Raw genomic sequence first — 18159 nt, 5'->3', positions numbered from 1 at the left:
TTAGCCTGGTGGTGGAGCAGAGGAGGGGTCATATTTTCTGTTCTTCTGTCTAAGCCTCAGTATTAGATAGGCATTCTGTCCTGGGTCTTGGGGATGGAGTCTTCTAGGGATTCTACTTCTTTCCTCTCAGCTAGAGGAGATCTCTAATGGTCTATGTCCCGCATGTGTTCCTGCCCCTACCCAAGGGGTAGATAGTTTTTCTGTTCCCTTCCCTCAGCTGCAATGGATTTGCACCTGTGCCCTGGGCATGATAAGGCCTAATACTTCCTCTGTGAAGTACAGATATGATCATAACAATAGCAACTCTTCAGGGATGTTTTATGATAAAATGGTGTGATTTAACTATAAAATGTACCTTAATGATAGTTAATAGTTGCTTATTGCACTTCACTCAATCGTTTTTTCCTCCACATTTCCACGTTATTTGCAAGGCTGAATTCCCACCTTTTACATCTTCATCTAAGTCAGTACAAGTGCTGACTGTTACAAGTCCTAAACACAATGACACTCATCAACGATTTTCAGGAAAATAAAAATGATCTTATGGAATGTCCTATTTGGTTTAAATTCGATTCAGTATTCCATAATTTGAGGTGAAGTTTCCAGAGAGCTCTTCATGTTGGCAGTTGGAATATGGTAGACAGCCCCCAAAACAATGTTTTGTCTGCTGGGATATTTGCACAGGGCAATGAAAATAAGGCAAATCCAAATTATTGTTTAGAGTAGAGGTCATAAATGGGAAAGTGAATTGTAAGACTAGAGGCTATGAAAGTTAAGACCCCAACCATAGGCAAAGTAGACAGGTAACACCTAGTGGTATTTAAAAAAAGATCATGGACAGTTTGAGGATTCCCTGGTAAATTTATGTGAAATGCATGTGCAGGGGGTAATATGATGGCAGGTAGAGAGAAGGGGACATTCTTATGGTGAAGTGAAGGGTATGGTTAACCATACATCTGCCCTGGGTTGGAAAGTTTGTGCCCCACCATTTCTACCTCCAGGATTTGAGCAAAACTAAGATGAATGTGAATTTCATCTCTTCCCACTGTTCAATATGGGGGTACAGAATGGGAGCAGAAGGAAAAATGGTGAGTGTACAAGGAAGGATGCTCATTTCTGATATCTGTGATACAGAGAAGGCCTAGGCTCTCTACTTCTTGATTCCCTAATTCGAAACTGGAAAAGGAGATTAATCATTGTTTTAGGTAATTAGTAGGAGCACTGAACCTTTTGTTCACATGTATACAAATCATTAACAGAGCAAAGTACTAGCTGGAGGCAGGCGATTTTCAAACTCCTCCAGAGAATTCTTTGGTAAGGAATATTTTTCAAATTTTCAAGCTGCATTTTTACTAAAAAAAGGTTTATGGGAAGCGAGTTTTAACACCCATGTTTTGATGCCTCTGGTGTTATACCAGTGTTTTAGTACAGCGTCCCAAGTAATCTATTCTATAGATTATATGAATCTACTAATTCTCCAGGCTCATTTCAAATCCTTATCTGCCTGTTTCTGCATTCACTTCTTCCTCTCTACTACGTCTCTTTTCTACTTCCCTAGCCAGCCCAGGTCCTTTACATTTTCTTATATCAGATTCAACCCCCCAGTGACTGAGTCATCCTTTGGGAACAAATGTATCACCAATCCAAAATTTGGGCCCTCTTTACTTTTTCAAATGTTGCTGCTGGTTTTGAGGTTTAAAACCAAGCAAACTTGTCTATGCAATACGTGAGTGCTTTGGAAAAAGCTGACTGTCAGTGGTCACAAAAAGTCCCATAAAGGAAAGCCAATGTACCAAAGGCTTCAGATTCTTCCAGCTCTTCTGTGTGTTTAAGGTTGGACTGATTTGCCAGAGGGCTTTTCTCAAAAATCCTTTACAAAAGATCCTTTTGTAAAGGATCTTTCTTTCTGTCCTTGCTTCCTTCCATTCTTTTTTTGTTTTGAGTATCTACTATGTGCTAAATTCAACAACCGCTTAGTTTCAAGGAGTGAATACTCTTCAAGCTTGGTTAAACTAAAGCTACGAAGGGTGGATGAGTATCAAAAGAATACAAAATCAGGCCTCGTAGATGTCTGGAACCCATACGTCAAAAAGCCAGTGGGAGCTCTGGCAATTTTTCTCCTTTTCCTCCCCTTCTTTTCCCTCTTCAAAACATTACTAATCTTCAGTCTAAGACTCTATATGGGAAATAAAGTGGGCAGGTGATGTGTGTAAGAGGAAACAACTGGCTGTATTCTGGAGATATCGCCTGATTCCTTGAGATTGAAAAGATAATTTCTCTAGCCCCTCCTTCCTCTTTCCCCATCCCAAGGAGCTCTGTTTACAGGCTTGGATTCCTTTCCAGTAGTCCTATAGACTCTTGAGAATAGGGCAGAGATTTATTCTAATATTAATTAATTAGTTAATTCAACAAATATTTCCTGAATGACTTCTTTGGGCCAGGTACCATTCTAGGTTCTAATGATACAACGATGAATAAGACAGAATGCCTACCCTCGTGGAGCTAAGAGTTGGTAGTAATACTTCCAGCGAATTAAGTTTTTGCTCAGATTTATGGAGGAAAACAACTCTCTCATTTTTGAAAATTCAAACTTTGTTCTTACAAGTGTTATAAAGGTCCCACTTAAATCTAAAATAGCACAGCTGTCGGTAGGGCATGTCACTGGCCAATTGTGCTAAATTTTATAGTCTCTCCTGGATGTTCCACACACTCTTCATTCAAGAAAACTGAACTCATCATCTACCACTTCCTCTCACCTCTCAATGCACACTGGCAAGTAAACACCTGCAGAAAAAGGCATCGCAACTCACTCACTTGTCCAAGTTAGAAACCTAGGAGATATTCTCCACTTATGCCTTATTTCCACATCTAATTGATCTTGTTCATATAGTCCTTTAAAAAATTTTACTAAAACATAATCTCTCAAACCTGCTTCCTCTTCTTCACCCCTTCAGGTATCATCTTCAGACATTATCTCTCACCTAAATCACTGCCATAGTCGCCTAGCTGATCCCTCACCTTCCAATCCATACTTTCTACATCCATTCTCTAAAAGCAGTGTCGGACAACCAGTGGTCATTGTTAAAGTTGAAAAAAAAAGGTAACTTTGGTGCATTAGCTCTGTTTCCCCAAATTACCTTGATCTTAATGTTCGGGTAGACTGTGTTTTCCATTTGGCCGTCTCTAGATCTCTTTTTAGGGCTAAGATGGTGATAGTATTTATATTCCCCACTGGTTGAGAAAAAATTAACACTTTTAAATGAATTGTTTTCTTTATTGAAACCTCGTATATAGATTTAAAATGTGTGCAAACATTTTTCATTCCATCCATAGACTACAATAGCTCTTTCCATGAACTTGGGGCTTACTTTATAGAAATTACTGTTCTGGGCAATGTCCTCTCTATGATAAAGCAAAATACAGCCTTTCTCTGGTAATAATGAAGTGGAAATCTTCCTCCAACTGTGCCCTGGTAATTGCATTTGATGATAAGCAGATCCCCATCCATAAGATTTAATTATTTAAGTGGTCTAAAGCTTTCTTTCTAGTTTATTCTTCTGTAATCTGATAAATACTCTAAATTCTCATTATACTGCATACTCTTATTCTAGGATGTGCATCAGTATTTCCTGACTCTGTGCCTTTGCTTGTGCTGTTCCTGCTGCTAGTAATGCATTCTTTCTTTCACATTATTGTCTACTGAAACGCTACCCACCTTTCAATTCATCTTCATCCATAAAACTCTTCTAAGATGCTTTTGTAGAGGCTTTTAATATTATCTTCTCTGTTAGACCATAGTGATCTGGAGACCATAAATCATATTTTAATTACCTTTGTGTCCTTCCTCAGCTCTTAATACATCAATTAGCTTATAGTAGGTGCTTAGAGTATTTGATAAATGGATGAATACAGTAGCTAATACTTACTGTATACTTACTAAGTGAAGGTTACTAGGTTAGGTATGGGGTGGGGGTGGCAAAAGGAGAATAAGCTGTGCTCTTTAGTGTTATATACTCATCTGTTTGTGTTGTTGCATATGCCTACAAATAAAAACTATTTTTTGTCTTCAAATACATTAAAAATAATATGCCAACTCTGTGTTGTTCCTTAAATGCATACATGGGGTGGAGGAGGGAGAGAAGTGGATTGTGGAACTTTGCAAGGTGACTGCTTTAAGAGGAACAGTGTTCATTTAGATGTAAGTTTTGGTCTATTTGTTGCATTGCCAGTGTGGCATGGCAAGACTTTAAAGTATTTGCGTGGTATGGGATAGGGGTTAGTTGTGGGCAGTATTTATACAAACAGTGAATTTCCAGCACTTCAGATAAGAATGCTGAATACAGTCTGAGAAGCAAAGCAGAATTATAGAGGAAGGTGTGAACAATGTCTGAAGCACAGTTAGGGCTCAATAAATGTTTGTTAGGAAGGAAGAATGAAAACAAGCCAAGGCAACTAACATGTGTCTGAATAAACAGAAGCTACTAAATGAGAGCAAGACCCAAAGGGAGTCAACAAATGTGAACCAAAATTGGAGACCAGTGAGGCAGATGAGATATTACTCCTATAATTATTATTTTATTAACAATACTATAACAACTTAATGTGTTTTCTCCTTGCACTAGGCACCTTACATATATTAGCACATTTATTATTTAGAAGAGCACTTAATTATAGTTACCATTGTAATTACATTGTGGATGAAGAAATTAAGGTTCGGAGGGAAAAGAAGTTTGCCAAAGCTCGCACAGCTAGCAAATGGCAAATGTGGTGCCCCGTCCTCTACAGAACAAGGCTTCCCTAAATTACTCGGGAGGAGACTCTTCCTGGATGACGCAGATGCCTGTCACGCCCAGGCCACATCCCCTCAGCTCATCTTCTTCAGCCCAGCTGAGGTGGACAGTCTCTGTTCCTGTTCTCATCCCTCCTCAAGCTTGTGTCCCATGGTCTCTTTCTGCTTTTCTGCCTCAGGGGTTTTTCTAAAGCCGTGGAAGGACAGTTAACTTGTTACAGGCTCAGCCCAGAGACCAAGGGAGCAACCAGTGGGGAATGAGAGTTGGTTGAAAAATGCACCAGACCTCTGCCCTTCAGGTGGGCAATGCTGAGGTGCCTTCTACACGGGTTCTCAGAAGTTCCCTGGCGGCACTGAGCTCTAACTGACCCGGAAGCAAACAGCTCAATAAGCCATCCGTGATTTTTCCTCCTTCTGTGTTTCACTCCCACCCTTCCGCACTCCTACATCTGATATCGTCTACACCCAACTCCTTATGTCAGGCTGTTTCAGAGGAGCCCAAATCTAGACACTAGTTAATCAGCCCCATATGTCACATCAAGTTCAGACTCCTCTGGGTATCTTAAAGGACCACCAGGAATCCGTTAAGCCACCAATATCATCCTTCGAGAATTATACCTTGCAGGATAGAGAAAGACGTGTTTTTAAAAAGCCCATCTTTTGATATTTTGGTGGTTCAAGTCATCTGGAGCTTTCTCATTTTCTCCTTTATGTTCCTGTAATGGGGACGTGTGGGATGAATTTCTAGGAAGTGGTGCTTATTTCAGAAAAAAAGTTCAGAGGGAATAAAGGCAGCTATGTGTGCTGCAACTTGAAGAAGCTGATTTCGGATGGCCGCGTGGGTCATAAACGCCAGTGGACACGAGGGGGCAGCCTCGCACCGGGCTCTCGGGGAAGACGGCCTCTGATCGCTGCTGCTGCATTTTTCCTCCTCGTGTGCGCAGTAAGTAAAACTCAACAGTTTGTGGAAGCGGATTGATTTTTGTCTTTTGCTTTACGAAGGACTTGAGTGAGGGACCAGGGTTCACTCTGCAGCACATCACAGAACGTGTGCGTCTTCCCGTCTCACCTCTGAGGGCCTTTTGATTACAGGGAAGAGGCGCCGACTCCAAGCATGCTGCGTCCAAGGGCGCTGAGCCACCTCCCTTCCTTTGCTGTTTTCAAGTACTGTCAGAGAACTGCTGTGTGGGAGAGAAAAAAGCACAGAGCTCCTCCTAGAAAGGAGCGAGTGGACTGCTCCTTTGGAAAAATTCTCCCTTTTGCCTGGATGACCTCATCCAGTCCTATGACTTTAAGTGGTATCTCTAAGGAAGATGACTCGCAATTTGATGCCTCAATCCCAAACATCTTCCCAGAATCCCGTGTTGGTATATTTCTATATCCAGTTATCTAGCTGATATCTCACATGAGTATCTAATGGGCATCTCAAATCTGGCCAAAAAGAACTATTTCTAACCCCCACATTTGCTTCTTTCTCATGACCTATTTTTCTTATCCCTGGTAACAGCCATCACCACTCATCCAAGATTGCCAAGCCCCAAACCCACCCATGATGCTCCTCTCCTCTCTTTTCTCACCTCCTCCCACATTTGATCAATTCATATGCAAGTTCTTTTGACCCTACCTCCATCTCCAATGACACTTCCACTCTCATCTCTTACCTGGTTGTCTGCTGCAACCTTCTTACTGTACTCTGCACTGCCCCCTACTCCTTTAATCCAGTTTTTACATGTACACCAGGATGATCTTTTTAAGGAAATTCAGATCACTCCTCTGCTTAAAACCCTCCACTGGATTCTATTGCACTTGTAATAAAATTCATACACCTTAGCATGGACATGCAAAGTCCGAGATTATCTACCCATGGCCTGCCGCTCCTGCCTCGTCTCATGCCACTCTCCTCACTCTCTTGGTTCTAGACACCTTGGTCTTCTTGCTGTTCTTAAGCAGGCTTAAGTCTTTGCACTATTTTTTCCTGCTTTTGTGCTCTCATCTCTGGTCTTTACTTGGAGAGCCCTTTGTGTCATTCATGTCTCAGCTGAAATGTCACCCCTCAGGGGGAACTTCTCTGGTCATTCCAACCATAACAGTCACCCAGTCTCTCTCATGTCCCTCGATTTTAATTCTCTGTAAGCACTGATACTAGATGCATTTTTCTTGCTTATTTGTTGGTTTATTGTCTGTCTTCCTCCATTAGAATACAAGCTCCATGACGGGTAGGATCTTGTCTACTTTGGAAACTCAGCTACATCCCAGTGACTAAACAAGGCTCAACACTTGAAAGATGCTGGATAAATATTGATTGAATAAAGAAATGACTAGATGGGTGGAAATACCACGTCTGACCCTGCCAAGGGTGGGTTGCAGGGTTCTCTACTGTTACTTTTCTGTTTGATCTTAGTGGAGGCATTTCTTCTCTTTGAACATCTGTTTCCTCTTTCAGATGAATAATATTCTGTGATATGTTTATTCTAATTCATTAGTATGCTTCTCACTTGGGAACTCCTGAAAAAATTCCTGAAGAGTCTTTTGAGACACTCTGAATGGAAAACCATCCCACTGTCTGAAAGTCTGAACACCCCTGCAACTAGTGAGAAGGACTAAGACTTAATGGTTCCTATCTATTCACTTGCGCGTAAAGAATCACAACTTGAAGGTGCTCGAGTTTCAGTCTCCTATGCAACTGATCCATGTCATGAGACAGAGACCAAGCTTATCCTCTCAAGATGCTGGCTCCCCGAGTGGATGTGCTGGAGGTCAGGCTGCTTTTCCTCTAAGCCTTTGATTAGTGGTACCTGGTTTGAAATTCTGGACCTGCTATTTCAGAAACAATTTAAACACAGCGTATCCATTCTATCTTATTGTACTTTAGGTTTTATCTAAATGAGGCAACAATTACAGACCCAGGCTCTTTAGGATGCTAAAGTGCTATTCATAACCAGCCAGGAAAGGTCACCAAATAAATACTTTGACGTCTGCTAAGAAGGGAGATTAGTGAAAGCCTTGACTCTGTGTTCGCCCGGATCCCAGGCTGTGGGAACATTTTTATTCTCTTTCAATTCCTTTGTTGCTCTGGGACTCTGATGTGCGACTAAGCTTTAATTTCTTGAAAAGCTGTTTCATCAACCCTGTTGACTGTATGCTGAGATTCCCTCTACCCTCTCCCCTACATTTGAGTCAGCCTGTACCAAAGGAGAAGGTTATCTGGGCTGTTAAACCTTTGACTTGGTGTCTTTTGAAGAGCGTATTTTGCATTTTGTTATGTCAGGATTGTAATTAGATCCGTTAATTAAGGGAAGAATGAACTTTTCCCAAACTCTGTCCCTCTTTGAATTTTTGATAAGTTTGCTTAGGTTGCTGCTGATCTTTGCTAGGGGGCATGCCACTGCTCATTAATTGGCAAATTTTAATGAGGAGAGTTGACGAATGTGCTGGCCTTGACAATAAATAAAGCTGGCTACCCCTCCAGGCCTTGCCACCTTTGGCTGCTTCAAAGTGTGTGGCGTTTCTTGACTAGTAACTATTAAACTTGGGACACTCAGCTGACATTCCGCCCTGTGACTGAGCTATAGAGCCTCTGCACCCAGGGCACTGTCCTGAGTGACTCCTCAAACGCTGTCTCATTTCATTCTTATAATAATCTCATTACGCCTGTTTTAGAGAGAGGAAAACTGAGGCATAGGGAGAGTAGTGACTTGCATAGGGACACGTAACTAGTTAGTAATAATGATGCTAATAATAGCTAATATTTAATTGAGTTCTAATTATGTGCTAGGCACTCTCCCAAGCTCTTTACATGTGTTGCCTCACTTGATACTCAAAACAGCCCTATGGGACAGTCACTATTTTTGCCCCTGTTTTACAATGGGGTCCTGGAGACAGAGAGGGGTAGAGTAATTCATTCAAAGTCACACAGCTTACAAACAGCAGAATCAAGATTTAAACCTAGGCGGCAGGATGTTAGACACAAGACTGTCATCCATACGAAGTGGGTGGCAGGCCAGAATTCCATCAAAGGTCTGCTCCATTTTTTTTTTTTTTTTTTTATAATTTCATTTATTTATTTTTCCCCCAAAGCCCCAGTAGATAGTTGTATGTCATAGCTGCACATCCTTCTAGTTGCTGTATGTGGGACGCGGCCTCAGCATGGCCGGAGAAGCAGTGCGTCGGTGCACGCCCAGGATCCAAACCTGGGCTGCCAGCAGCGGAGTGCGCACACTTAACCGCTAAGCCACGGGGCCGGCCCTGGTCTGCTCCATTTTAAAGCCGGTCCTCCCTCCTCTTTGCCCCTTTGCCTCCTTGACTTAGATATACCAAGGGTGCGTGTGTGTGCTTCTGTGTTTGAACTTGGATTGTTTTAACTCCCTAGGCATAATGAATTCTTCTGGAGTTATAACAACACGTAGAATATTCTCAGGTGATTCCAGGCATTTAGAGTACAAAGAATAAAATTCAGATTCTCTCTCTCTCACACACACACACACACACACACACACACACATATTCACAGAGTGTTCTCTCCTTTTCAAATGCAAGAGTCTCAACTGCCCCTCCAAAAACCTAGTGAGCTATGACACTTCAGAATATAATTAGGGGTACAATATTTAACATGTAGAATTGAATGATGAAAGATTCACTTAGTGATCAAAGTCTGAGACGTAAATTTTGGCTTTATAGCTGTACTCACTATGACTCCTTGGATTATAGTGAGTGAAAGAGTGTCTTCTGTTTGGGAAGCATTGGTAGGAAAATAGAGTAAGCCTGGAGGCAGTCATAAGTAACTCCTCAGTGCTCCTTTTAAAGGTCCTCCAAAATACTATAACTTTTTTTTTGCGTGTGTGAGGAAGCCTGGCTCTGAGCTAATATCCATTGCCAATCCTCCTCTTTTTGCTGAGGAAGACTGGCTCGGAGCTAACATCTGCGCCCATATTCCTCTATTTTGTATGTGGGATGCTGCCACAGCATGGCTTGATGAGCGGTGCGTGGGTCTGCGCCCGGGATCTGAACCTGTGAACACTGGGCCGCCAAAGCGGAGCATGCGAACTTAACCACTACACCACCGGGTTGGCCCCATGAAATACTATAACTTTTAGCAATTGTAAAATATAGTGCTGACATCACTTTGCCCCTTGCTTAAACACTTACACCCTTTCTAATAATCTACAACCACAATAACCCTACCAAATAATTACTAAATACTCAACAATTTAAAATACCCACCAGCATTCACAGTTGCCACAAACATTCCCTGTTTTTTGCTATAGACATTCCCTCTTGCAAAATGTTGCTGTTTTAGGATTTCTGTCTCTGGGCATTGCCCTAAGTGACTTCTTAGAAATTTCTTCAGACTGTTGAAGATAATTTGACATCACTGGGTAGCTGGTTCACTGGGGGAAACGCTGTTCACATTTCATCCTCACCATGTTCCATTACACCTGCTTTATAGAGGAGAGACACTGAGGCAGAGAGAATATTGGTGTCTTGCTCAGGGTACTACGTAGCAAAGACTTTGTTCAAATATACTGATTATGAGTATCAAAATAAACCTGTGTGCTTGAATATATGTCCTATGATCTGCTAGTATGGTGAAAGCTCATTTTATCCTTAGAACCGTGGACATGGACTATAATATCTGGAAGGGGATTCATTTCACATGTCTAGAGGAGGAAAAGTCACACTTTAAGTTAATGTCAGAGATAGATCTGGAACTCAGTGTCTGAGTCTTGGAAAATAGGATTTCTGATTAAAATTATCTTCTGAGCTCATGGAAAAGGTTATTCTACACTAGTATTGCAGGAGGCAGTGAAATCAAAACTCTCTTCTACCAGGCATGGCCTTGCTCTTTTTTTTGGAGAGTGAAAGAGTTGGTTATAAAAGTGAGAAGGAGTGCTGAGATTGTCAAGGGGAGGTCTAAGAAGGTTGTACAGTGAGGGCAGAATCTGTGTGGAGCCTTGGAAAATGGATTAGATTTCTGTTTCTAGCTCTGTGTTTCCTACTCCATCAAAGAGCGTTTTCCCCTCTTGCTAAAATGTGATTGAAAAGAGGGCAACGCATTCTCAGGAATCCAGGGTGTTAAGACTTTCATGGTGTTCTGTTCTTTCCTGAGCTCCTGCTGTAGAGTGAAGAAAGAAGGGCATTTGTTTTGTACAAATTCTGAAAAGAGCAAAGCCAGAAATGTGTTAGAAATAAAATAAAATTAAAAAAATCCGTAGAATCTGTGAATATCTCATTCCAATTCCGGATACTGAATAAATCAGCAGATTGGTAATGGTAGGCTCCACAGTGTTTGCGAGGAGGTGGACTGTTTTCCCAGGGAGTTCTCAAGTTTAAATGCAGGAGGACCAGAAAGCCGTGTTGTTGTTGCCATTGGAACACAGCAGCCCCATCTCCCAGGACAGGAACCAAAACTTTTTATGAGTGCTGAATCAAGAGGTAAGGGCCAACTTTTCAGGTACTGAAATGGCGCCTATTAAAGTTTATTAAAAACAGAAATTAAAAGGGCCCAGTCCTCTGGCCCGGTGGTGCAGTGGTTAAGTTCGTGCGCTCTGCTTCCGTGACCTGGGGTTCACGGTTTTGGATCCCGGGCGTGGACTTATGCACCACTTATCAAGCCATGCTGTGGCGGTGTCCCACATATAAAGTAGAGGAAGATGGGCACGGATGTTAGCCCAGGGCCAATCTTCCTCAGGAAAAAGAGGAGGATTGGCAACAGATGTTAGCTCGGGGCTAATCCTCCTCATCAAGAAAAAAAGGACCCGGTCCTCCCTATTCATGCATTCTCTTTCAAATTCCTCTCCAGAATCATCATATAGACCTATGAACCCCCTTTTGTCCTAGTTAGCACTTCAACTGAATTAATATGGGTGACGCATATGGCATTGTTTCAAGAAAATACGTGTTGTTTCTTGGAACTGAGCCTGGCATTTGGCAGGGGCCATGTCTTAGTTCAAATTCTCGCAACAGAGGCTCAGACGTGAACTTGGGTGGGTGGTTTATTTGGGAAGTGACGTCAGGAAACGGGAATGAAGTCGTGGGGAGAAAGAGATCGAGAACAAGGAAAATCCATTGCAAGAGTTATCAAGGTCACTGCTATGGAGGATGGAGGTTCAATTCTGCCAGGAACCCCTGAGAAGATTACAGAATGCCTCTCAGAATTTTTCCTCTGAAAGGGGGGATGCAGGAGTATTCACCCCCAGATTTCATCCCCACTGGTTGAAGGTTGCTCCCGTGATCTACTAAAGGTCTGGAAAAAGTAGGAAGTCAATATTAAAAATTAATTAATTGGTGGACAATAGATTGTTTCTAAATTTTTGGCTATTAAAAATAGAGCAGCTGTAAACATTTGTGTGCAAGTCTTTATGTGGATATGTGCTTTCATTTCTCTTGGGTAAATACCTAGGAGTGGAATGGCTAGGTCATATGATGGGTGAATATTTAACATTTTAAGGTACTGTCAAGTGTTTTGCAAAGTAGGTGTACCATTTTACATGCCCACCAGCAGTGTATGAGAGTTTCAGTGGCTCCACATCTCACTAACGCTTGGTATTGTCAGTCTAGCTATGCAAATGGGTGTGTAGTATACCGCCCTGTGGTTTTATTTGCATTTCCCTAAAAACTAATAATGTTGAGCATCTTTTCATTTGCTTATCTGTCAACTTTATATTTTCTTTGGTAATGCATTTGATCAAATATTTTGACCATTGTTTTTTCTTTTTTCCTCAATGTGTCATTTGTCTTCTTCTTTTTGAGTTCTTTATATATCCTGGCTACAAATTCTTTGTCTAATATATGTATTGTGAATATTTTATCACAGTCTGTGGCTTGCCTTTCCATTTTCTTTTTTGTGAGGAATATCAGCCCTGTGCTAACATCTGCCAATCCTCCTCTTTTTTTGCTGAGGAATACTGGCCCTGGGCTAACATCTGTGCCCATCCTCCTCCACTTTATATGGGACACTGCCACAGCATGGCTTGCCAAGTGGTGCGTTGGTGTGCGCCTGGGATCTGAACCGGCGAACCCTGGGCTGCCGCGGTGGAGCGCGTGCACCCAACCGCTTGCGCCACTGGGCCGGCCCCAACCTTTCCATTTTCTTAATGGTGTCTTTGGAAGAATGAAAGTTTTTAATTTTGGTGAAGTCCAATTTATTGATTTTTTAAAATAGCTCATGCTTTGTTGTCCTATGTTAGATATCTTATCCTAACCCACAGCCACTATGATTTTCTCTGTTTTCTTTTCGAAGTTTTATAGGTTAGAATTTAGGTCTATTCCATTTTAAGTTAATTTTTTCTATGTCCTTACAATAAACTCAGAAAAAAAGGAACAAACTATTGATACACAGAACAACATGGATGAATCTCAAAATCATTTACGTTGGATTGCATAAACCAGACAAAAAGGGAGTACATATTATATGATCTCATTTCTAGAAGATTCTAGAAAATGCAAACAAATCTATAGTAACGAAAAGCAGCTTTTGGTTTTTGTCTTAGAAGGGGCCAAGGTACAACTTTCTTTGGTCTTCTCGAATCCAGGTTCATCTGATACCAGCTGCCTTCAACATATTGCTCAAGTTCAACCCCAACAAGATCAAAGTGGTGTATCTGAGATGCCTCAGTGGGGAAGTTGATGCCATGTCTGCCCTCATCACCAAAAGTCTGTCTCCTGAGTCTGTCTCCAAAAAAATTTGGTGGTGACATCACCAAGGCAATTGGCAACTGGAAGGGTCTAAGGATTACAGTGGACCTGACCATTCAGAACAGACAGGCCTGATTGAGGGGGTGCTTTCTGCCTCTGCTCTGATTCTCAAAGCTCTCACGGAACCACCCAGAGACAGAAAGAATCAGGAAAACATGAAGCACAGTGAAAATATCATTGTTGATGAGGTTGTCAGCATTGCCCAACATTTGTGGCACTGATCTTTAGCCAGAGAACTCTCTGGAACCATTAAAGAAATGTTGGGGGCTGCCCAGTCTGTGGGCTGAAATGTTGATGGCCACTACCATCATGACATCATAGATGACATCAACAGTAGTGCAGTCGGATGCCCAGCCAGTGAAGAACTACAAAGGAAGATATTTCAATAAAGGATCATTTGAAAACCGGTAAAAAATCCCCCCAAAACCAACCTCCCCCCAAAACAAAAGCAAACAAACAAAAAAACAGATTGGTGGCTGGCTAGGGACAGAGTTGGAGAGTGGATTACAAACAAGCCTAGGAAACTTTTGGGCATTGTGGAAATGTTTATTATGTTGACTCTGATAATGGTTTCATGAGTGTACGCATATGTCAACACTGGTCAAGTTGTACTCCTTAAATATGTGCAGTTTGTTGTATCAATTATACCTTAATAATACTATAAAAATTAGTTCATTAATTGAATAGAAATAGCTCTTCCTCTGAGGAGCCTTACAATTTAGCTACCCCAGACAACTTGTAAAACAGAACCAAGTATTAATTTTCCTAAATCACATTTAAGTTAGAAAGAAATTAAAAAAACATCATTAAATTTCATTAATCTGTTTTTTTAGTGTGGTCAATTGTCCTTAGATAGGGAAGAAGCACAATGAACACATTTTATGCTCTCATTGCAATGTGCTGTTCTTTTTGAAACTGGTGTCTTATCTTTTACATCTGCAATTAGCCGATGCTGGCAACTTCAAGAATAAACCCTTCACTCAGACATGTTGGTATTTAACCCTGGACCACTCGCAGGCAGCTGCTAAAGTCCAGATCCTTCCCTTAGAACAGAAACTTCATTTGGAATTGTCAGAAACATGTGCATCCTGAGGTCAGGAGCAGTCTACACCCAAAAAGAGGCCCAATCTCTGAAAACTAGGATTGGCCATCCTAAGAGAAACAAGCCTCATTTTCCGCTTCTCAAGATGAGCTTAACATCCAGCTAAAACGAGTGCCACATCAAAATGTAGCTGAATGAATGCCACCTGATCTCTTGGGCCTCAGTTTTCTAACCTAAAATATTGGGTTTATTGGGTTAGATAATTTTTAATAGTGTTTCCTATAATGCACTTCTTTTAGAATTGGTTGTTAGAAGCCATTTGGTGGCTCACCCTTAACCTATGAAATGCAGCTGTATTTTGTCCCAAACGTTAAATATTTAATCAACTGTAAGGTGAAACGCAAATGTAATTCATTAAGCAACTTGGTGTTGAGTCAAATGTAACGGACATGAAAAATGCCTTTTCATTAGTGTCCATTGGCTTCATTGGTTCAAGAATTCTGGCTGCTGGAATGAATAGCAAAACTGTTCTTTGTTTGAACAAACTGAATGAGTGTGAGCAAAAATAAAATAAAAGCCAGGAGGTTTTCCAATTGCCTTTTACTAATTGTGATGTATTGATTTTCTATGCTACATTAATGTCTACAAGGCTCTCCTTTGGCTAATCCAAAAGATGAATGAATTTAATGAAAATTTTTATTTCAAATTGTGCGTAAATGTAAAGGTTGGAGAAAGGCACACATGCCTGTGAGTGTGTGCTTGTGCACACAGAGGCATACACAGAATGTGGAGAAAAAGACACATGATGCAATTTTTATATAGGGGGAGTGGTGGAGACCACCATCAAAGAATCTTTTTTTTTTTTTTTTTGTGAGGAAGATCAGCCCTGAGCTAACATCCATGCTAATCCTCCTCTTTTTGCTGAGGAAGACTGGCTCTGAGCGAACATCTGTTGCCAATCCTCCTCCTTTCCCCCCCCCGCCCCAAAGCCCCAGTAGATAGTTGTATGTCATAGTTGAACATCCTTCTAGTTGCTGTATGTGGGACGCGGCCTCAGCATGGCTGGAGAAGCTGTGCGTCAGTGCACACCCGGGATCCGAACCTGGGCCACCAGTAGCCAAGCGCGCGCACTTAACCGCTAAGCCACGGGGCTGGCCCCAAAGAATCTTTTGTATATGGTCTTATTTTATTTTTGTCCCTTGTCTACAGGTCTTGAACAATTTAATCGCTCAAAAAATAACAGTACTAAATTTAATAATAACTATGTTTTAAATAGTAAGAATTTGGATTTCCTATTTTTCTATTAGTTAGAAATATAAAAAACTCAGCAATTTAGATAGGAATTTAACATATATCCACGCTGAGGTTATGAAGCTAAAATCAGCAAAAACAAGGAAGGAGGGAAGGAATCAAGTATTGTCAAAGCATGTTCTGTGAACCAGGCACATCACTGGTGATTTATATCTACAATAACCAATTCCCAGCAGTTTAGAAGACAGTGTGGTTCTTATGTTGACATCCTAATTCAGTGACCGTGGGCTTAGTTATGGGGGAGGAAGTTCAGCATTCCGTGGAATGCTGGCTGTCTTCCAATGGTGACTGTTGCACTGGTTTCCAGCTTTGAGTCCTCCGAGAAGGGCACACTTCTTTCCCTTTTACTGCCTTATTCCTAGCAGGACAGGCCCTCCTCTTTAATTTCCTAGATCAGGGGGCAAACTCCAACCCTGGTTCCAATCTGGCCTGAGGCCCGTTTTTGTATGGACTGTGAGCCAAGAATGGATTTTACTTTTTTCAATGGTTGAAAAAAAAAAATCAAAAGAAGAATAATATGGGGCCAGCCCAGTGGCATAGTGGTTAAGTTCCCTCTCTCCACTTTGGCTGTCCAGGGTTCGCAGGTTTGGATCCTGGGCGCAGATCTATACACCGCTTATCAAGCCATGCTGTGGCAGCGTCCCACATAAAATAGAGGAAGATGGGCACAAATGTTAGTCCAGAGCCAATCTTCCTCAGCAAAAAGAGGAGGATTGGCAATGGATGTTAGCTCAGGGCTGATCTTCCTCACAAAAAAAGAAAAAAAAGAAAAATATTTCAGTACACATGAAAATTATATTAAATTAGAATTTCCGTATAGGAACACAGCCATGCTCATTCATTTACGTATTTATGGCTGCTTTCATGCTATAATGTCAAGGTTAAGTGGTTGCAACAGAGACAGCATGGCCCACAAAACCTAAAATATTTACTCTCTGGCCCTTTACAGAAAATGTTTTCAGACCTTTGTTCTAGATCATAGCAGAGATTTTACTGAAGGTTGATAATAAGGAAAGAGAAGTACAACACGCAGTAATTTACAGCTATGGTGCAACCTCAGGTCTTTCCATCAGATTGGCTCCTTGCTTTTTTCTGGAACTGTGTCAATGCGGCCAGACTTAACCAGATGCCCTGACCTGGGTCCTTAGACTGAAGGCAATAGATGTAATTTCCAATATTGTTTCAGGTTTAATTTTTTTTTAAAGCTCAGATATGCACTGTTGAACTCCCCTTGAATTTTGCTGCCTGTTTCCCAAAGCCTTCAAATGCATTTGATGGTTGCGTTCGGTTGCACTTGGGGGACATCATCGTGACAACCACTGGTGCTTTTTGACAAGGTATTCAGAGTTAATGATGTTCAGGAAAAAGGTGGCTTCAAAACGCTCTTCATGATCCATTAGGAACGGATCATTAGCTTGGCTCAGAAGTACACTGGAACATTTATAGGAGTCTGTACTATCGTCAGCCCACAATGAGCCCATTCTTGACACCGCAGTCTTAACATCTCAGTTCTAAGAACGGCAGTGATGGTTGACACTTTTCATTTCAAAAAACAGACTGAACACGCTGCTCTCTATGAAGACATTAGCAGATGTGCTTTTAGATCTTTCCATGTGGGACAGTTATGTCAAAAAAACACTATATGCATTAATGTGCTGTGTAAGAATATTGAGAAGTGAGATATATTTTGTTCCTTTCATAATGGGCATATTTTCACAAAGCTCTGCTCAAATATCTACATGTATATCCACATACTTAAGTATCTAATTTATCAATAAGATTTATTTATACCACACCACATTGGACCAACAACACATAGAAATTATGTAAATGTATCCTTGTGCTATTTTTCAACCATTTCTCTCTAATGCTCATTTTCATATCATTCCCTCCTTGTTGAAAAATTTCCTGTGATGAACTCTAGATGGGGTTATCATCCTATCTCAGGATATATGTGAAGGGAAAAATGTAAGAGCATTTAACTCACTTTTCTTTCTCAAACTTTCCTATGTAGGATAAAATGAGGTCACAAATATTGAACAATACACGTAAGTGTTCATACAGTTAATTTGATGGGAAGTGCTGAGGATGAGGCGGAAAACTCGTTTACTTTGTTTAACTGATAGTTTTAGCCAGTCAGCCAGACTATTGGTTGCCATTCTTAAAACGGAGTCAGCTACAAAAGTAAACTATTTGTATCTTGTCTGTTAAATTGTCAAGAAGAAAGTCAATAAATAGTGTATAAAGACTTCCTTTATCTGAATCTTTTTCTCCATTTAGTGGAGACAAATATCTTTGATAATAGACTCTGTTTGCATTTTAT

The 18159-nt window shown here is 41.1% G+C and overlaps 1 pseudogene; it reads left to right on the top strand.

Moving 5' to 3' along the window:
- LOC101399305 (large ribosomal subunit protein uL11 pseudogene) overlaps window positions 1-13872 on the top strand; it is a 36713-nt pseudogene extending 22841 nt beyond the window's left edge.
- Window positions 13873-18159: the final 4287 nt, after the last annotated feature.

Source organism: Ceratotherium simum, chromosome 30 (assembly GCF_057802395.1).
Source record: "Ceratotherium simum simum isolate JZ-2026a chromosome 30, ASM5780239v1, whole genome shotgun sequence".
Classification (NCBI taxonomy): domain Eukaryota; kingdom Metazoa; phylum Chordata; class Mammalia; order Perissodactyla; family Rhinocerotidae; genus Ceratotherium; species Ceratotherium simum.
The sequence above is the reverse complement of the archived record's forward strand: the minus strand, read 5'-3'. Positions and strand labels throughout refer to the sequence as shown.